At 37.7% G+C, this 22,429-nt stretch overlaps 1 protein-coding gene across 4 annotated transcripts in view; it reads right to left on the reverse strand.

Annotated features, from left to right (window-relative positions):
• Window positions 1-20,885, reverse strand: part of ralyl (RALY RNA binding protein like) — a 117,673-nt gene extending 96,788 nt beyond the window's left edge. Inside the window, exon 1 of one of the 4 annotated variants that reach the window (XM_032551228.1) lies at window positions 19,817-20,885. The gene's annotated coding sequence lies outside the window, so the exon portion shown is untranslated. The remainder of the gene's footprint in view (window positions 1-19,816) is intronic. The other 3 variants (XM_032551226.1, XM_032551225.1, XM_032551224.1) reach the window with 3 other exon arrangements.
• Between the last annotated feature and the right edge of the window lie 1,544 nt (window positions 20,886-22,429).

Consider the following 22,429-nt stretch of genomic DNA (forward strand, 5'->3'; position numbering starts at 1 on the left):
AACTTAGATGGCGTTGGAGCCAGAGGGGGAGTGAGACAGGCAGCGGGAGGGGTGGCTTCATGTGTGCTTGCATAGAAATGGATAGATGTTGAATTGGATGCCGCTTTGCCCATCTGCCATAACAGCTGGTGATGCTCTGACTTAAAGAGAGTACGAAAGAGAAAGCCAAGAAATAAAGCCGGGAGGCGGTTGATCCTGGCTTTCTGCAAGCCAACTTTATGCCTTTTCCTCTTCTTCATTTTGCAGGATGCGTCGTCAGCTGAAATAAATGGCAGGATATTTTATTTCTCTTTTTCTCTCAGCCATTATTTTCATCACCAACATTCGCATTAATGCAGTAAACACAAATCGGGCAGGTCATTCACGTTCTTCCCCTTGATTTTAATGTCTGAACCATGATATTAGTCTTTTCCTTCTCTATCAAATCAGAACTAACCTGCACAAAGTGGCTTGGCAGCGGATAAAGGCGGCGCGGCAGGCAGCTAAATAATCAGCCTGCAAAGGATCTGGCAGAGGAATGTAATTACAGAACGAACAGACAAAGCAGCTGTCTTTCTAGGTGAGATCTCTAAGACAGGGGATGTGAAGAAGTGCCGCAGGACGGATGGACGGAAGGAAGTGAGAATCAGGATAACTTGAACAGAAAGGTGAGGAAGTAAAAGACAAAACAAGTGTAGGAGGATCTCCAAGGACACATCACATTGTTTCAGCAGCTGTTTCATTGTAGTTTGGAAAAGTGTTCTCATTTCTGTCCAATGGAAAGAAACTGTTTACTTGTTATTGTTTGATTTGATAAATCCAGCACTGGCTCCCTGGACAGGAAGCCCATTCTTATGCTATGTCGACAAAAAGGAATAAATAAAGACTGACATATTTCAAGTGTTTATCCACAGACCCACAGGCTAATGCTGAACTCAGACCCATGTTTCCATGGCAACACCCAGAGGAAACTGCTGGCAAAAAATGGGGCAAACTTGTCCCACAATTACAAAAACAATTTTTGTACCCAATAAAGTGAACACACAAGCTCTTAATCTGTAAGACTGTACTGTACCCCATTGTATATGTAGATATCATGTTGCAGAGCACCAGTGTTTAATTCACAAAGCAAATAGCATGAATGCCAATCCAAGCAGACCTATTATCCTCTATTGGTTATCCTTTCAAAATGTGACTTCACGCCACAAACACAGCAGAATTGGTGTAAACATGGAATTTAGATTTTTTCCAGATCTATAAAAGTTTGCAAAAATATTTTTATTTCCAGAATGTATTCCAAATCCCATTGTCTATCCATGCATTTATTCATCCACTGACCTGTTTGTTCAACATTAATTGATCCACATATCTACAGCTCTGACAGAAATTAAGAGACCACTTAAAATGATCAGTTTATCTGATTTTACTGTTTATAGGTACATGTTTGAGTAAAATGAATATTGTTCTTTTATTCTATGAACAACTGACAACATGTCTCTGAACATGCCAAGCAAAAATTTCCTATTTACTTGCAGAAAATGAGAAATGGTCAAAATAAGGAAAAAGATGCAAAAGATGCAGAGCTTTCAGACCTCAGATAATGCAAAGAAAATAAGTTTATATTCATTTAGAAACAACAATACTGATGTTTTAACTCAGGAAGAGTTCAGAAATCAATATTTGGTGGAATCACCAGGAGGTTTCCAATGGGGTTCAGTGCAGGGGGCTTTTCATTTTTTCCAGAGCTGTGTTTGTTTATCACTAATCTCTTAATCATTCATTTATCCATCCAACCATCATTTACTGAACCAAATCCTGAAACCTTATTTTATTTACACAGTTGTGCGAAAACTGGAGCTTACTTTTCTGATGTCAGTAGTGGTGTACATCTTGAAGTTTAGCAATAGAAAATCAAAGACTGCTTACTAACTTCCTCAAGATTTCTCTTCAGAAAGATAAATCTTTCCATGGCGGCACCATAAACGAATTATGGTGCCGCCCTAATTCGTTTACCTTTAAACTTGCAAACTATGCTTCCAACTGTGACTTTAGATGCATTCATGACCTTTAAAAACCATTTCAAACACACCTGAAACAACAAATGAAGACCTTTGTAGTTTGCAACCATTCTCTCTGATCAAACAAAGAGAAACATTGTTCACAGCCTTGACCCCAATATACACACACCATTCAGCAAAAACATACATCAATCAAAGTGACAAGGTTTCAGAAAATCTGCTCCATTTCCCAAAATGCAGCAATATCCACGTCCATATTTGCAGCTGCCATTTAAAAGTAATTTTTCTTCATAAATAAACCTTTTATGGGATTTTAGCTGATATTTTGACTTTTTAAATTGAGACAGCTAAAAAAAAACAACATCAGTTGGTTTTGGAAAAAAGATGGTGCAATTTTTCCAACTGGTTAGAAACTATTTATTTATTTTTTCCCCAAAATCGTGACTGTCACATCTGAGTCAGTAGCTCTTGACAAATAATAGCACAGCACTGCTTTATGATTTCCAGTAATTGTTGTCTATTTTCGTGTGTGCGACTGTGTTATTGTGTCCTTCCTGTCCCTTCACGCATGTGGATCCCTTATTGGTCCCATTCTCTCAGTTTACAATTAATTGGAACTGAAATTGCTTTTCAGATTGTTTCAACTCGCACTGACTGACCTAATTAGTACAATGATTTTAACGCTGGCAGGAGATCCATGCCTAAACGATGTGGTTAATTTGAATGAGTATTCCAAACCCATGTCTGCAATTAATGTCATTTACATATGTGATGCATCTTCTTGATTACTTAATTACGTATGCTCGCCCTGATGATGTCACTGACAGGTGTCTTGCAGAGAGAGAGGGGTAGATGTGGAAATCTGTGCAGATGTTGCTCTGCATCTTGCAGGAACTGTGACTCCACCTGTGATGTGGAGCTGTCGAGCTCCTGCAGCTCCAGACTTTTACATCTATTCCTGTCAAGTACATTCGCTGTCATCTGCTGACTTGTCACAGACTGGCAGATATTGATTTTCTTTCCAGGTAGCATCTACAGAGAAGATCTCTTTAGTGATCTGGTTGAAACTATATAAAAAAAAAGCTTAAAGAGTCAAATATTGTTCCCTAATTTATTTTTGCGTTTGTTTATACATACACAAGTCTTCTCTTCTTTCCTCTATTTTTAGCCTAGATTCGCACACTGCATAATTTTAAACAATCCTAAAAAGTGTACAGAAAATGGAAAGAGAACAACAAATCTTTATCAACAAATCAATATTCCAAAGCAGGGTCCCTTAGGTCAGGGATCAGCGTCTGCCTGAAAAAGAGGAGTTCAAACATCTTGGAATCTAATACAGGCAGTGCTTCTGTCTGCTGTAGTGAAAAAAGAGCTGAGCTAAGTAGCAAAGCTCATGATTTACCAGTCCACGTATGTCTCCGGTGAAGAGAAAGGAAACTTAAGTGAGAGGACAAGATCCCAGAGGGAAGTGGCTAAAAATGAGATTACTAGGTCAAGTGGACAAGCTCAGACTTTAAGAAAAGGTGAAGGTGAGATTATCTAAGTGGAGCTTGGAGTAAAACCGTTCCCTCTCTACATCATAAAGAGTCGGTTCAAGTGATTTGAGCGTCTGATCATGATGTTTCCAGGGTGGCTCCCTGTGGAGGGTCTCCAGGCCCAACGCACTCAGAAGAGACACATAGGTGGGCCAGAGGTTTCCAAATGGAACCTTTGTATTCAGTTGTTTCTGGTATGACCGTAAATCTGACGGAGACACAATTGTGCAGCTTCTCTCTTGTTAATTTTTGCTTCAAAAAACAACCTGACGGGACACTGAGAACGACGGTTGTTCTAAAGTGAGTTTTGCCTAAAGTCGATGGTAAACATGCAGCAGCAGGGCCGACATCCTGGAAACTAACGTCAGTGTCAACAGTCCATATTTCCAAAGGATGACCAGGGGTTGCGGTGAATGAGCACAAAAGATGTTTGAACCAATCTGATGGTTGAAAAACATGACAGATTAAAAACAATAAATATTTGATATTTAACTCATGTCCACTCAGAAATGTAGCAGCAAAATGGATTTTTGAATTGAAAATGTTATTTTCTTATATACTGTAGTATTCAATTAAAATGTGATTAATTACTAAACCTATAATTAATTTGATTAAACATTTTAATTTTGTAGCACCACTAACAAATAAGAATTCCTCATAAAATACAATAATAAAAAAAACATTACAGACAACTCTTAACACACAACTGTGTGTCTTCAGTCAGAGGTTTCTCAAGGATTGTTGAGACCCAGACTGCTACAGGAAATCCTTCCTGCCCTCAGCCGTCAGCATCTACACCAACTCTTTGAACAAACTTGAGTGACAACAACATTTGATTTCCTTATGGGATTAATAAAGTACTTGTGAACTGAAGAAAATAAATTCTCCAGAAAGATGACCTCTTACTAGTGAGCAAAAAAAAGATGGACAAGATTCTTAACAAGGTTGGTAAGCTTCTATCAGTGGTTTTCACACTTATTGCTAAGTAAGTTTAAAGTATTTTCAAGGCAATGCCATTGAAAGTGCAAAAATGAGAGGAATTATGTCAAAGAAACTGAATTTTATGTTTTCATTTACATTATTCTATAAATATTTTTCCTTTATGAGTTTCTAAAACTTCTTGTATGCTTAAAATCAGAAGTGGCTGCCACCAACACAGGACACATACTGCAATGTATGCCTGGATTTCCTCTGATGTGACAACCTGCACCACACCAGCTGCAGTTAAAGTGTCTCTCTGCAAAGTCTTGACAAGCTAATAATGTGTCTGAAGTGGACTCCTTCTTTGAAGCAAATTGGGAGAAATCAAGCAGCAGAAGTTCTGCTTTAACCTTAAACCACAGGAAGAGAGTTTCTCTTTTAAGTGCAGATTTCTCAGAGGAAACGGAGTCTGAGTTATCAGACGGCTCGGTAATCACAAAGTTGGAACGCCAAACTTTAATCTGTGAATCGAAGATATGCCAAGATCACTTTTGCTCTTAGTGCAAAACAGAACAAAAAAATCTAAGATAATGAAATAGATGTAGATAACTTTTCTAAGTTAGAAACTAAATCAGATTAAACCGCATGTGAATCTCTCCTGCCACTAAGCCCCGTGTTTATCCATACGCTGCATTCTGGAAAAGATTTGCTGTCAGCAGAAATCCAAGTTTGAACGTGCGGAGGAATATATTTCCACCACCACTGACAGTCCCCTTGCTTCCCACAGTGATCCGTTTGTTGGGGGAAACATAAAAAGGTTTGCTCGGTGAACATGTTTCTGCCCTCAGGGTTACACAAACTCAATAGCTAGCGTGCTAGCATAGCCGTCTCTCCTCGAGTGCACCTGTGCTTCTCTTACAGTGGCGGCGGCTGAAAATTGAGGTCATGCTCCTCGTGAGTATGCGAGTCAAGATGCCTCGATGTGGAAATGCTCGTCTTTATTCTCCGTTTCAGTGTGGATCTTCCTGAAATATCTATTTGGGGAATTTTCCCCACAGTTGCTCTGAGATATTTCAGTGTTTGAAGGCATCTTCTTAATTATCAGAATCTCTTTAAGTTCTAGTGTTGCAAAAAATGTCTAAAGTGTCAGTTTCAGTTTACATTCTCTTAAATGTGTAACATTTTATGGCCTGAAGTTATCAAAAGGCAACTGATCTAACAGATTTGTTCTTAAGTTAAAGGATTTAAAAAAAACAAACAAAAAAAAACCTTTCATTAACCTTCTTTACAGTGTTTCTGTTTTTTCACATTTTCAGTTTAATTACCTATTTCCCCTCTAAGGAAGAGGGGTAACAATTTGAAATTGAAAAATTAAAGATCTAGCATCATAGATACAACAAATACATGAAAAAGAGAGATTAATGGAGATGACTTCATTATAAAGCCTCTAATTAATTAGATTTTCATTTCAATTAAAAGATTATTAATAAATCCTAATTTTAAAACTGATCCAGCTTTAATATTACAGTGAATAATTATGGGTGATTATCCTTTAAGGTTTTTTCTCCAGATCCCACAACAGTTTTGAGAGCAGACAGATATTTTGTTAGCGCTATAAAAAGGAAGCTTTATTTTAGCTAAACTAAGAGTTCATTTTATGACTCATAACGTTCAGCTGGTTAGCTGAAGTGGGCAGAAAATCTCTGGAGATAAAAGGTCAAAATACAAAACCTGGATCTCAATACAGTATGATAAAGGACAAACCGGGATTGTAGAAATCACCTTTAAATTGGACAACAATCAAATGTGGCTTTCAACTGATTCTGTATAAATTACAACCTGAACAGTTTCACTTTAATTTCTCGTGCTGCACCAAACTCTGGGGGAAGTGTTTAATGTAAATACACCTGAGTCACTGGAGCAAATCCTTTTAAAAGCACTGCAACAAAATTACCATCACGCCCCGTTCAATTTGCAGTCTGTGTGTAAGGGTTAGCTCTGTGTCTGATGCACTCCCACAAACGCTGAAAGACTAATTGAAATTTAAGTCCAAAGCGGTTTCTTCACTGAAGCGACGAGCAAGCACGATGTCCAGACAAAGCAAAGCAGCCGAGCCGAACCTCCAAACTGCCCCCGGATAGGTTTGTTTTGCATCTTTTAATTCTCTTCTTTTCCACAACGATCTTGTCTCTGTAAGAAGATTTTTTTCATCTTTCTTTAAGGTTACTTTCAAGTGATTCTTTGTGTTTTATTTAAATCTGTTTGCAGCTGTTTTGTGGGCCCCATGCAGCCCATTTGCATGTCTTTGTCATTTTGTGGTGCTCTGTAGTTATTTTCTGTCTCTTTGTGGTCATTTTGTGCTTCTCTGTGGTTGTTTTGTCTCTTGTGTATTTTTGTATTCCGTAACGCTGGTTAGTATTTTATTAAAGCCATTATGTTGTAATATTTGGTCTGATTTTGGTCCCTTTGCAGGCATTTAGCTTGTTAAAAGATAGTTTGTATCTCTGTGTGGTCATTTTGTGGCCCCAGTAGCTGTTTAGTGTTGCTGCGTGTGCTTTCTTCTCAGCTAGCATTTCTTTCATACATAGTTTAACAACTATGGAGTAATTTATAGGTCTGCATAAGTATAGAGAAAGAAAATATATTGAAAGTAAATATTTACAAGTAGTATTATCTCACCAAAACCCATCCATTTGTCCATCCACACTGTAAATTGTAACATTAACTTGACTTTTGTCAAGGTTTTGTAACACTCCATTAAAGTCCAGTGATTTTTTTGAATGTATAGTGAATTACAATGTTGACTTTAATCAAATAAATTTGTGGATTTTACTTTTTTTTAAATTCAGTTATAATAAGAACATGATTTAAATTAACTGAGGGCCTTTTGACGTAGAAAACATTTTAAAAATTAACTTCGTTAATTTGAAGTTCAAATTACTAGTGGCACTGGTGGTGAATTGAGGCAGCAACTAATTAAACCACTTTTTTATTTGTCACAAAAATTAGTTTAAAGATGTTTAGAGGGACTCCAAAGCTTCATTTGCAGTCAGGTCATCAATAATGAGCCGACTTTAGAGCAATGCAGCTCTTATTAGCTTTTTTTTGCTATTTATATTTGCATGCATGAAGCTGGACCATGAGTGAGTCGTATGTTTGTTTTTATGACCAACCTGCTCCGCCAGAGGGTGCGGCCTTGCAAATGCTTTTGTGTGTTTAACTGAAAAAAGTGAGCAAACTATTTCTGCTTTATTTTCTGTCAACGTTTGAGTAGAGAAACAAATAAAAAGCAGAAGTCAGGTACTGCTTCAATTAGCTAATTTTTTTTTAACATATGTTTTTAAAAAGTGCCTTCAGAAAGCTCTGCGATTTATGCAAAATTAAAAAAAAAGTTTTGGCTGTTGTTTAAGACACTACAACATACCAGATGTATTAAGTTTATTAAGTTACACTCACTAAAATTGCACAAGTTAATGAAAGCTAAAGAATTTTGAGGCAATGAGTTTGCATTAAGTAAGGAGAACTAATTTGGTTTTACAGTGCTTCCACTCATCCATAAAGTGTAAAAATTTCTGCCAAAAATTTGTTGAAAGTTTTTGTACTTGTGCTTTGAGGGATGGGTTAAGAAAGCTACGAGGACTCAGGAAAAGCATAAAAATGAGCCATGAAGAATGTGTTGGAATCCAGCTTAGAGTTTTGTCTTTTTGCATCACTTTGTCATCACGCTGCGTCTTGTTTTGGTTGATTTTCTGCAACGCTGCAACTTTCAGAGATGAAGCTGGCCCAGAGGACAAACTGCACAGTCCAAGCCATAAATAAACCTGGCCGTCACGGCTGTCAATAATTTGGAAGCGTGTCAGTATGCAGACACATCCGCAGCCGGTCAGATGCAGGTGAGGGACAGCTGAGGCCAGCAGCAGGCTGGAGAGAACAGCTGATCCCTGCAGAACCGGCTGGACCGGACCCAGAGGAGGGGAGGACTCTCGCTGTAACCACCATCCCTGTGGTAATCCAGGCAGGACATTATCTGCTTCGGTGGCTCTCTGCAGCATCTGGAGGGGTTCACGCCACTACTCTGCCTCCCTTTTTCAGCTAACAACATCACACAGCCATTTAGACACCATATGTGCCTGAAAAGCAGGTATGAAGCTCTTGACTTGTGCTGTGCCGCCACAATCAAACCAGTCCTCTAACTGTCTCAGCTGAAATAATTGCTGTTAGCGATGCCCAATTGCTTCTACACTTGCAGACAGAAACGATCCCACCAATTAGATGTTGGTCGTACACTTACTACGTTCATTCTCTGGTCAGCTTGAAATTACCAGTATATTATTCGCTTTTGCATGACAGCAATAAAATAATTATGGAAGATTTGCCTTTTGGTCTATTTGCTTAAACAGAAATTAGCCTCCACTCCCAGACACATAATAATATTGAATTTTTGGAGTTTTTATTTGTTTTTTGGTCTCTATTTTATGTTGCTCTTCCATACTTGATGTACCTTTAGGTTCCAGTGATTTAAAAAACATATAAACTGCATGTGTTGTCTTATCTCCAGCTAAAAATGTGTTCACCTTTTATTAAGCCAGTTTTTTTTTTTTTTTTTTTTAAAGAAGTGGCTTATAGTTATAGGCATAATCTCACACTGGAATTTTACTTTAAATCCAACATTAAAAACTATTTTTTTCAAACAAATCAACAGTGTTAGTTAATAAATTAACAGGATTGTCAGCAGTTCTTTAGGAACTTCACAAATACAACAGGGTGAAAATGGCTTTTTCATTAATGCTAGCTCCACTAACCATGCTAATAATTACCAATTCAAGATGCTGGAGGCAGTTAAAGCTGCAGTATGTTCCTTTTATAAAGACATGTTTTCACAAATTTAGCAAAACTGTCATTATATCTTGACAGTACAATATGAGAATCTGTGAGAAAAAGTCAAGCTCCTGTGGTCCTGCTGCTGTACACCGCTTCCTGTCTGAAACAACCAATCAGAGCCAGGAGGAGGGTCTTAGCGCTGTCAATCATGCTCGTGTATGCTGTTCACTCCCTGCCCATTGATCTCTCCTGCGCTACAGCTCTCCACCACCCATAGAGGAGCCTATACTGTGAATGCGCATTCTTGCTAGCACGGCCACCGATGACTTCAGATAAACAGTTTTCTTGAAACATTAATTTTTTCTCTCCATTACTAACACAGCTGCAGCAAACAGGCAGGTTTTCTACTATCACATGTATAAACATGTGTAAATGCAACCTGAACTGTGTATGTTGTTCTGTTGAGACTACAGTTAAGCTTTTCTAAATGAGACTCTGCAATAGGTTTAATGTGAAACGGGATTAATCCGCGGAAAAGCACCTCATACTGTGAAGCTGTACGTCTTTTTAGTTTATTTAAGTGAATAATCATAAACGTCTTGAATAACCGGGGCATTTTAAATACAAATATGTTCGTCTCTGGCAGAAAGCACACCATCACTAGATCCTTCTCCAGGATAAAACATTTGTCCACCTCATCTCAAAAGTGGTTAAAATGACAAAAATTACAAAGTTAGACATAAATCCTATCGATCGCATGTTATAAGTCCTGCTTGTAAAAATTGTAGCATATCGCACTGTTTGTGGCACATATAATGTAAAAAATCTATATGGTTTTATCACTCTGAATAAATTCCTTTCAAAACGAAAAAAAAAAATTCTTCATTGTGAGATTAGACTGCTGCAATAAAAGATATATTTATTTTAAAGTGTTTTGCACATCATTAACACAATAATTTAATGATTTAAATGTTTTCCTTTGCTTTTCTTTTTCATATTTTCATCTCAATATCGCTAAGAGTTTACAGTACAAATAGTTTTGATGCTCATTAAATAGTTTCTGCTTGCTCATTAAAAGTGAAATTAAATATAAATGATGTGATTAAAAAGGGAATTAAAAAAATATTGTGTTGTGAAGGACGGCAGATGCAAAAATTTCCTGAGCTTCTTTGTTTCCGTTGTTCTTTCTGCTGCTCTTGCATGTCTAAATTACTATACAGCAGGTTTTATGTCACGTTCACAGGTTTCACGGAGCAACGCTGACTTCTGTCACATCTCCAGACAATCCACATGTACAGGAGCCAAGACTTCACATCATTTTCAGACAAGACAAGCACATGAAAAAACACAGGAGGGAATCATCTTTGGCAAGGTCACCCGCCTGCCTGCGGGTTAAACTTTAATGATCATATTTGGCAGACGGATGTGAGCAACACGCATTAATATGCCAAGAAGACTGATGGAGCAAGATTTACACACAGGCAGACCATCATTCTCCAGCACTGCAGTTTAATTACAAGGAGCTGTGGCGAGAGTTTGTTGTGGTACCGACCAAGTCATCAGGAAACAATATGTATCAGCGACAGCGGCGCCAAATCTATATGTAATCTAAAAACAAATTTTCATGTTTGAATCCCTGGTGATGCTGCTGCAGCCTGTAATTTGATTAAAAAGTCGTCCTGGATGTGTTAACTCGCCCCTCAACACAGATGTTGAAGTTGATCAATAACACTGGCATTTCTTTAAGCACATCTAAGAAAACGTGATTGTGATTTGCACAGAATGAACCTTTTTATCTTTTCAGTTCTAAATTAATCAGAAACAAAACCAAAATTTTAAAAGTCTCCTTTTCGCTAGGTAATTTTATTTTTGTAGCACATTTTCAGCAACAAGGCAATACAAAGTGCTTTACAGGAATTAAAATAAACATTTGCCTTAATAATGCACCGCACTTCCATCTCAGGATACAGAAACATGCCGCTAAGCATTCTGGGAAACAGTTCCCACTCCTGTCCTTTTCTTCTGTCAGTTTTTTATAAATGCTGACTTAAAAACTTGTTTATTCAACTTCTGGCGGTTTGACAGAATTAATAAAAAGTTAACGCAACTTACTGCTGTACGTTTATCTTTCACAAACACTCTTAGGATCAAAATCTAAAACTGTGAATTTATTTGATTTAAAGAGTAGGACTTAGTAGAAAACTAAATGAGGCTCAAATGCTTTACAGTGTAGAAAGTGCAACTGGCACAGAGTTTCTGTGTTTAGAAACCATTCCTCTTTCAGAGATGAAGTCATTAATTAAACAGTTATACAAGCAAAAATAATCCTGGCTTCCACGCTTAACATAGTATTTCCTTAATATGTTTTTTTTTCTTTTTTTTATCCCATTGTTAATTCTCGTTGAGAATTGTGTTTATTTTCTGTCTCCTTCTCCTTCCTGTCCTCTAAACTACCAGCCAGTCGAGGCAGATGCCTCCTCATAATAAGTGAAGTTTGCTGAAAATGTCATCTGTTGCAACATGATTCAACCTGCTGCCTTTATTTTTTATTTTTTACAGGCAATTGCCATATTATAGTCCATTTTATTTCACTTTGTATTATAACTGCAATAAATTTGACTTGACATAAATGGATGTGAGCATACCTGCCTGGATTGAGTTTGATTATAGAATATCTGGATGTGAATAGACTGTGCTTGCCTTGTGAAAGTGCTTTGTGAATTAGTTTTCCCTCCACAGGGGGAACCAGATGTAACTCTTGCCTAATTAGACCTTCCTAACCTCTAAACTAAGCATTTTACACAAATACACACCACATTTACAGCATCTGTCTTGTTTTCTGTGAAAATCAAAAATGAAACATGATTATAATCAGTTTCTTTACAAACCTGTCTCTGTTATTATTGAGCATAAGGACACAGTCGGTGTTAATTAGTAATGAAACAAACCAAAATTATATTTTCTGGTGTGATCCTGAAATTACAATCAGGCCTCAGCATGTCAGACAGCAGTACTCATTTCAATGCTGTCCTCTATGTCGAAAGGAAGCAGTAAAAATGTGAGGAAGACACTCACTGTGATCCAGTTCTTTCAATACGGGTTTAATTGCCCAGAATATGAGCTGTGACATCCCCTCACTTATCAAATTAAGAGCTCAAAAAAGGGTAGTGAGGTGCTCAACACCTATCTGAACTGGATCAGGTTGTTCTGTATGTGTTTTACGTTGAAACTGAAACATAAAAGTTTAATAATGCAGCTAAAACATGCTTAATATTTTGTTTTGGTATACGGGAGCCTAACGCAGTACGATTCCCCATTAAGGTATTTTTCAGTCCTTGTAGATTAGGTGGCACGTTCATCGCCCCAAATAAAGAATGCACAAGTATAAACACTGAGCGAACGTCCAGCCGTTCATGGAGGAGACGAGGTCGGCGTCCCAGAGAACGACATGTTTTAGTGCAAATCGAATTTAAAACAAGAGACTTGGTGAAGATGCCATCTGAAGCCACATTGTGACTGAAATGCCGCTGAGCAGGGAAGAAGATAATCTATCAAAGTTTAAGAAAACACAGATTGCAGATTTCAAATCCACTTAAGGGTGAAGACTTAATTTTTCCAGGTATGTCCTGTAGTTTAATCATTGCAAAATGGAAGTGTTTTGTACTTATTGTTAAATTAAGAGGTAAAAGAGTCAAAGCTACTTTGGAAAGGTTCAGCCAGAAGCTTCTATGTGTTAGAATGGCTCAGTCCAAGTCTGGATCTAAATCCAGTTGGGAATCTGAGGAAACACTAGAAAACCAACGTTCACAGACAATCTACATCCTAAGATAAACGGATAAAAAATACATTCTTTAGCTCCGTAAAGCTGGTAGAAACTCTAAGATTTGCAGCTGGAATTGAGGCAAAAAGTGCTTTTTTGTTGACAAACAGGTTTTGCTGATGTTTTGTTGACCCCGATAAAACACATTTACATTTGGGGTTGTAACATGATCATATGTGACTCAGTACAAAGGACAGTAATACTCTTAAAGGCAAATACAGTATATATAAAAACAGAACAAATAGTCAGCCGAGGCATGACTGTCCCTTTTCCACCCCTAAACAAAAACAAACCAAAACAACAAAAATAGCAACAAACTACTGTTCCTTTTTTAACAGAGGTAAAAGTTCAGGAGGTTTCTGCTCATTCAGCGATCACATGCAGCTGACTGACAGCTGGCAGCAGCAGGCGGGGTAAGATGAGTGTTACTCAAGGTTACATCTGGCCTGAGGAAAACCCCCCACCGCCTCTGCTTTCTCACTAAAAGGAGTTTAAACTACAGGAAATGGTTTAAAAGAAGATTTTGTCTGCTTTTAAAAAAAACAGAAGTCAACTCAGGCCTTGAAGATAAATTTATGTTTTTTAAAATCATGGAAAATAATCTCCTTTGTAGAAAAGTCGAGGGCTGAAACTACAGCCTGTACAACTGAAAATCATTGTGGTAATACGGCTTAATTACAGCTCATTACCTTTACATTAGAAGCAACTTGGATACTATCTGCTGTAATAAATGCTTAGATGCTTCCATGAGTCTTATTTTTTTTTATAAAAAGTGATGAAGCTTCATTGAGATGCTATTTGGTTTTCTGCATTTTCTTTTATGATAAATAAGATTCATTATTTTGTTTTCATTTACAATATTGCACTAAACAGACAGACAGTGCAACTCGTAAACACAGATTGAAGTCGGATTATAAAATGGAAAAGATTGCAGACTTTTGAAGCCGTTCTGCTACGTTCACATCAGAAAAAAATACATGTTTTCCTGAATTCCTGCAAGCCTAATCTGCATTGAAATTTTCATCTTTAAGGAAAACAACCAAATGTTGCCAAAGCCAATTAAGATGACAGCTTTTTCTCCTGGTGACAGGGAAGGAAAAATAAGCTCTGAAACATCATTAATATGTAATTCTTTCCAAGATTTTGACAAAAATAGCAGTAAATGAGCAATTTCCCCTAAAGACTCAGTAAAGATGCCAAATTGAGTTCTTTCATGTATCTAATAATGTTACCAAAATGATTTTGACTCAAAAAATGTTAAATCTGTGCTCCAAAATGAAAAAGTTCATTCATATCTGCTGTTCTCTTCACTCTCAACTGCACTATCCACAATAAACAAAAAACATTAACTGGAGTGACCCATCTAAAACCCAAATTTGAATGCACTTTGGAGACGAACACCTATATTCTTGCACACACACCCATACTTACACACATGAGAGAAAGACGGGACTTTTTAAGTGTGATGCTGTGGGCCCGTCTCTTCCAAAAGACCCTGGGTAGCTTCTTAAGACTGCCCAGCATGACGACATCTTCCAAATACCAGGGGAAGTTGAATTAAAATCTATTGGCATCTGTCTGAAGGGTGAAAAATGTTCACGATTCGTTTCTCTACAAAAATATGAACAGAGACATTTCTCAGATACTACACAAAAATGAGACAAAATAAATTTTCTGTCATGGTAATCTGAGACCGAAATCCTATAGAAAATATTTGAGCCGAGTTAAACATCTCTCTCGTGATAATGAACAATAACAGGATATTTTTTTTTACTATGGCAGCCAATACAGGTTTAGGGCATAGGAAGTTCAAAGGCGACCTATTAGGATCGGTCCACGGACTAATCATTTTACATTTGCTGCACGAAATCATTCTTAGATAAAAACTTTATCCTGGTCAGTCCTGCCTATTTTCAGCTCCTTTCAGCTGTTTTAGGGTCTCCGTCACTTTAAATCCAAATAAACTGCTGCCTCCAAACTCAACGTTTACACTTGCACATGAAAATAGCTGCAAACAGATGCGCAGTTATGCAACACTAAATCTTTGAAAAGCAGAAGTGGAGCTTCCTGCACAATCATCAAGAATACAGCAAGTGGTTTCTGGATGTCAAGTCAACAACAAAACGCTTTTCCAGCAGCATACAGCAGTAAAAGCAGTTGACCAAAGGTGGTTTTACCCACTGGGCTGCTAGGCAATGGGTTGGGCTTTACTGGCGTTGCTAGGTAACGGGCAGTGCATATGAATTTACATTCAGAAGGTTTTTGAAATGGCTCATTTTCCAGACACTAAAAAAACATGAACTTATTACCAAAAATAAAATAGCTGGGTGGTTTTTCTAAAGCGTTTGGGCTGCTTTTAGAAACAGTAGAGACTCAAATGGAAATACAAAAACATGCAAAATGTGAATTTTGCATAAATTAAAATAGTACCTATCTGCCATTCTCATCTCATCCTGTCACAAATACACAGTAATTCGCATATTTTACGATTTTTTTATGTGATGAAATGTGTTACCCCACAACTCAATCTCTATTCACGCCAACAAGCAGCCATGTGGTCACACTCACACCCGAGAGAGCCGAGGACATGCTAGGTGCAGACAACAGATTCCTTCGTGATATTTTATTTATGCCAGCATAGGTATAGGCAACACATGAGCTTTCACACCCTCCTCCTCCTCCTCTCCCTTTCTCTATCTGAGTCTCCTGTGCAGCTCTGGCTTGGCCCAGATAACAGCAAACCTGCCTGGAGGCGAGAGACACCAACACTGCAGGACGTAATGGAAGCTATCATAATGCTTAGCAGGAGCTCGGCTCGTGGCGGCGAGACGGAAACGCCTCTCAGCTCAGAGTGTGAGGACACGTCGGTTTGTTTTGATGCAGTGGCTCAAGGTTTTAAAAGCTGACAAGATGGACTGATTTAGGTAAAGGGATGGGAAATGTGGAAAAGGACTATCGGCTATGCGAAAAGAGTGAATTTAAATCTCTTTTTAAATGATTTCTGGAAGTTGCTAAAAATAGAGTGAATCTACTTCAGTGCGAGTTTACATATGATAAAGTTCAGATTGATGTAGTTAATTTGTAGCTTTTGGTGGGGATTTTAAAGGATCATACAACAAAGTCAATCAATTTTAAAAACAAGAAGGAATTCATTAGGAACCAGAGTTACAATTAAAGGCTCAAATGTCCAAATTTATCCCAACATTTGAATAAATATTCCCAAATGTGGTATTTTATCATGTATTCAACTCACGCAAGTCAAAATTAATGTTGTTTTAATGTAAGTCTCTTCATCTTTGTTGCTTTATTTTCCAGTAAAACACTTTGGATAAACTTGAGTTTTAAATGGTGCTTATTAGGACTGGAGTTTGAAACCACTGGGATAGATGATGGATATTTAAAAAGTTTATCCTATTTTTCAACACCGTTGGACTCAGATCAAGCATAATGTTAGCCAGTTTTCACATGCTTGGGTCAATTGTCGAATCAGAACATCCAATTGGACCAATGCTACACTCATCTAACCCAAACTGTGTAAACAAAAATGCTTAAAATGTTCAAGACAAAGCCTAGCATCAATTCCAACACAAACAGAAGACGTTGAGACAAGAGTGAGTTTAAAATAGACTATAAGTAAGAAGATACAACTCCTTCAAGCTTGAGTGAAGTTTGCAGCTGCCAAATATCTTCAGGTGAAAAACAAAGGTTCAGCTATTTACAAAGTCAGAATTAATATAGTCAAAGTGAGATATTTAAATCTAGGAGCATCGTACTGATAGGTAAGCATGGAGGTGGAAGCATCATGCTGAGGTCTGATTCACTCTTAGCATAACTGACGCACTTCAAAGAGTGAATGGAATAATGGAGGAGTAGGACAGATTGTTTAACTTCACTGCAACAGCTTTAACTTCAGTGATATTGTATTTTTATGAACTGTGTTGGATCAGATTACGCTTCAGGAAATAACTGCACAGTTTTTTGTGTAATTTTGTCCTTGCTGTAGCGCCTAGGTACCAAACTCATTTTTATTCAAAATTATGAACCATTATACAGTCAGATACAAAGGGCAGGTTGTGGCAAAATCTAAAGGTAAAAAAAATACATATTAAGAACCTGTTAAACATCTTAGCCTTCTCTGCAATCTTAAAATATGTAGCATCTTTTCAGATTTATGTAATTCGGCACTATCCAAATAAAAACCGACTGATAAAATAAATCTCATCTTGAAGTTCTATTTATGTGGCTCTTTTTAGTCTTGATTTGACCTGCAGACCTTGAGTTTGACTCGTGCTGTAGAATATTTCATATTTAATCTGTCTTAATTTATGTTTCTGTCTCTGTGTGAATCTACATGCTTCGTTTGCTTGTCACTTTGCTACACCTGCGTTTGCCCTTTGTGGGACAAAGACTGATTGTAGTGTAATGTGCTTTGGAGTCCTTGGACTTGATAAAGATATAAAAGTGCAGACCAATTACCGTTTTACAAAACCTGAGTTCAGAGTGTAACCTGACGTCTAACCAAACATTAGTGGAGGCGTGTATGAATTTTACTGTGCGGATTACAGAAAATACACAACACAAATCAAACTTGTGGCTCTCTGAAACAACTAACGAGTCACTATGGTAACTTTTCCTTTTACATTTACTGATAGTTTTAATCTTTTAGTCAGTCCAAACACAAGTGAGCCCTGACTGATAATATACACTGCTTCTCAAATTACCTCGCAAATTAAAAGGCATTAAAACCAACCCCATCTTTTTATCTACACCTGCTTTATGACCCGCATAGATTTAACAGACAGCAGCAGAATCAATACACACTAACAGCCTTTCAGCTCTGGATACAATGTTTAATTTAACTGCTCTAATTAGCCAGCCTTATTAAAAATGTACGTTTACACACAGAGATCTGCATTCTGTATTTATCAAAATTCAATTCCATCGGGGAAAAAAAAAAGGAAAAAAAAAAAAAAAAAAGAGAGAAGTGGTCGTTTCCGGTCTACTGCAGCGAGCTGTTTAATGACTCCCCGAGTTAACGGTCTATACACGGACTTAATGGTCCGCTCTCGTTTGTTTTATGGGTCCATATTATGGCGATGAAACCTTTGTTCTGTTCTGTCAAGCTGGATACATACGGAGAGTTAATTGGTGACGTTTAATAGCATTTAAAGCTGGATTCAAGGCAAACAGGAATAAACTTGTCATGAACTCACATAGTCTCATGTTGGCTCAGTTACACTCCCTGCAAATTCCTCCTTCACCGCAACCATACAATGTCTTTTTTTTGCGTTTTCTGCAGCACACCAATAATCTGAAGTCAAACCTTCCTGTTGAGGGATTTATTTCCTCTAAGCCTCTCTCTTAGTCCTGTCTGTGGTTCTATTAATTTCCTGCAAAAATCAGATTTGACAAATCCAGGAAGTACTTTATGTATCTGCAGGGCTGGGAAAGCCGATTTGAGTTTGTCCAGCAATAAAGCAGGTACTTATGAGTGGCGATATATTTGCTTCAGCTACTTATGCTTCCAACTTAGAGGAATTGATTATTTCTGCCCCTTCCCGATCGATCTATAGATACAGCTTGGATACTAGTTTATAATCTCAGAGGTGCATCCTTTCCAAGGGTTTTGAAAACAGTTACTTAACGGTATTTATAATCTTTCAACATTTTATCAAAGTTGCAAACACAAACTTGAACATACTTTAATGGGATTTTAGGTAAGATTTTGTCTGAAGTAATGCATGAGATGGAGTCAACATGCAGATAAAGGTATTCTGATGAGATGAATTAAAACATCTTTATGACCTAAAAGCAATAAGAACTGATCATCACTCGAAACCAGCCGCTCTTATAGTGAGAGATGGAGGTGGCAGCATCATCCTGTGGGGATGCAAACAGGTCAAAACTAATGCAAAGCACGATGGGAAAAAACTGTTAATCCTGGAAGAAATCCAGGTTCATTACACAATTGCTATGGCCTGCAATGATTAGCAGCATCAAGTTGTGTCTAATTATTATTTTAGTTATTTATTTTTAGCAATTTGTTGTTCCAAAGCTATTTCATCTAACAACTTGGTTCAAATCTCAGATGATGATCAAAATTTAAAGGTAAGAAAAATCTTTAAATGTTTGTCTTACTAGTTTGTATCCGTACACATTTGTAATCCAGACTTAAATCCCATCTACTAGTTTACTGAACGTTATCTGTCCAATTTAACAGCCTGAGCTTCTGTTCAAAGAAATATGGGCAAAAAATTTCAGTCCCTATATGGAAAAATCTGGTAGAAATATACTAGCTCTGACGAGTGACAAACTTTGACCTCGGTTTACAAATTAGCCGACTTCTAAAGGCCATTAACTGCACTGGATTTCATTTAGGGGTGTCAGTTTTATTATTTAAGAAACCATGCATCCTTCTTTAGAACTATGTCTTCGCAATCACTACTGTAAGTCAGTCTGTCGAGTCAAAAACACATTAAAGTTGGAGACTGTAAGGTGACAAAATATGAAAAAGTTCAAAGGATGTCAATATGTCTGCAAACTACTGTTGGAATCCAAATGAATGAAACTTGATTGTGATCTCAGCAGGTAACCTTCAGGTGAAATCAATGAAAATTGTTTGCTCTATCGAACAATTTCCATCAGCTTTACAAAATAACACATCAGCCACAGGTGCAGAATTCTGGTACCTCATTCTTTATTTCAAACATTTGTTAATGTACCTGCAAGTGGGAAAATGTCTGTTCATCCTCGTTGAAATAGAAAACAAGAAAAACGCATTGAACTCTCCCAAGAATCTAGTAAGAAAAAATTACATCCAAAAATACTTGACACTGCCATCTGCAAGAGTACAACAGGAAATAGGGGGGAAAAAAAGAGATAAAACAAAAAGCACAAACCTGTGAGCTCAGCTGCAAGAAAAGTGTCAGGTTAAAACGCCAGAGAGGGGATTTAAAAAGGATTGCTTTGTTTCTTTTTTTTGGTAAAAGATAAAGAAAAGAGCAACAAAGTAAAAGCGAGAGGTTTCACCGGTGAGATTCATCAAAATCACAAACCACACTGCCAAAATGCAAACCAAAGCCACAGCAAAAGTCGACAGAAAACAACAACAAAAAAAAATCAAAATAATAAAAAAAAATGTCCCAAAACCCACCAGTAAATGCGCAGGAAAAAGAAAAATCTCTCTACTGATAAAATCTGCTCGGTTTCTGCAAAACTGCAAGCAAAGTGAGAGGCTTTCTCAGAGACCGATAACGCACTCGTTTCCTTTCTTTTCTTTCAATTTATACCCTCTCGATCTGAATCACCGCATGCTGAAAACTTGAAGCCTGGATGGACTGACTGTAGAGGTGAGGGGGGGGGAAAAAACGCTTGAAACCAGCACGGCAAATGCTCAATTCAAACACCAGCAAAAGGAGGAAAAACAACCCAAAAAAAAAGAAAAAAAAAGAAAAAGAAGGGGGTGAATTTAGAAGACCAAAAAAAAATGTTTGTTTAGAAAAACAGAAAAAAAAAATAGCCAGTGGAAGTGTACTCACCGAGCGGGAGTAAAATGTTGCAATAAAAATGTGAAATGGCTCAAAAGAGGCTACAGTATGGCGGTGCGAGGCGGAATGCTGTGCCTTTTCCTCTCTCTAGCTCCCTGCCTCCAGTTCTGTCATGTGACTCCTTCAGCTCCGACTTCCAGCAATGAGAGTCCAACCTGGAACAGCTGATGATGCCGAATGCTCTCCTATAAAGGCTTGGCTTATTACAAAAGTACGGGGGAGCAAAAAAAAAAAAAAAAAAGGAAAAAGAAAGAAAGATGCGCTCCTTATCATGCCGCGGTTACAACTGAGCTGGTTTTTCGCGTCTCTGCTGCATTTTGAACATGCACAGCTCTCTCTTTGTGTCAGCGCCACGGGACGATCAAGTCATGCGGATTTTCTTTATTTTTATTCATTCGCTGGCATCGTGAGCTTGTACATAAGGCATGGATGGGAAAAGAAGAATCAGTCTGATGCATAAACAGTTAAGGGGGAAAAAAAAAACACTGAAGCATCATATTTTTAACAAAGCTTTGTCCTTTACGGTGAAGCCTTGATGCAGGTTAGAAAACACTTTGAGTTATTAGCCAACATATGGATCCTAGAACAAAATACGGTGCAATAAGAAACAAAAATGAATAAATTAAACATACGTCTGGAAAGTATTCACACTTTATTCTACAGCCTGATTCCAAATTGTATTAAAATAATCTCTTTCCTCAAAACTCTTCACACCAATATCCCATTACGGCAATGTGGGGGAAAAAAGTTTAACATTTTTGCAAATTTATTGAAAGTAGAAAATCAAGAAATCAGATTCACATAAGTATGTGTGTAATGCTGTGTTGACTCATCTTTGGGATCAATGACAGTCGAGTGTTTTTGAATTCAACTCCGCCAGATGAGCTCAGCCATCTTCAGGCGGTTTGATCTGTTCTTCTCCACCTCCTTCAGGTTGGATGGGAAACGTCTGTCAGCCATTTTCAGATCTCTCCAGAGACGTTCAGTCAGATTCACACTTTTGAGATCTTGTCCGTGTGTTTTGAGTCGTCGTTCTGCTGAAAAATGAGAAGTCGCCGCAGTCTGAGGTCAAGGTGCTCTGCAGCAGGTTTTCATCCAGGATGTCTCGGTACGTTGCTGCATTCGTCTTTTCCTCTATCCTGACTACACTGTCAGTTGCTGTTGCTGCAAAACATCCACCTAGCATGATCCTGCTACCACCATGCTTCACTATAGGGAGCCGCACCTGGTTTCCTCAAAACAATGACGCCTGACATTCACACCAAAGAGTTCAATCTGTGTCTCATCAGAGCAGAGAATCTCATTTCTCATGTTTTCTCCTCACGATTCCAAACTTCTTCCGTTTACCACTGAACTCATAGTGACTTTCAAAGCAGCAGAAATGTTTGTTTCTGCCCCAGATTTGTGCCACAAGACAACCCTGTCTCAGAAGTCTACAGGCAATTGCTTTGATTTACTGCTTGGTGTTTGACCTCTGACCTGCACTGCCACCTATGAGACTTTATATAGACAGGTGTGTCCCTTTCCAAATCAAGTCCAATCAACTGAATTTACCTCAGGTGAACTCCGTGTAAGTCGTAGAAACATCTGAAGGAAGATTAAGCTATTCTTCTTTCCTCGTTGTCATAATTTTTGTATAGAATTTTGAGGAAAGAAATTCATTTAATAATATTTAGAGCAATAATCAAATCAGAATCATCTTGAAAACTTGCTCAGGCGACCAGATTGCTACAAATAAAAGCATTTGGATTTGAATCTACATGAATAATTTGATTTATCATAATTTTT

The sequence above is a fragment of the Xiphophorus hellerii genome, chromosome 21, assembly GCF_003331165.1.
Source record: "Xiphophorus hellerii strain 12219 chromosome 21, Xiphophorus_hellerii-4.1, whole genome shotgun sequence".
Taxonomy (NCBI): Eukaryota; Metazoa; Chordata; class Actinopteri; order Cyprinodontiformes; family Poeciliidae; genus Xiphophorus; species Xiphophorus hellerii.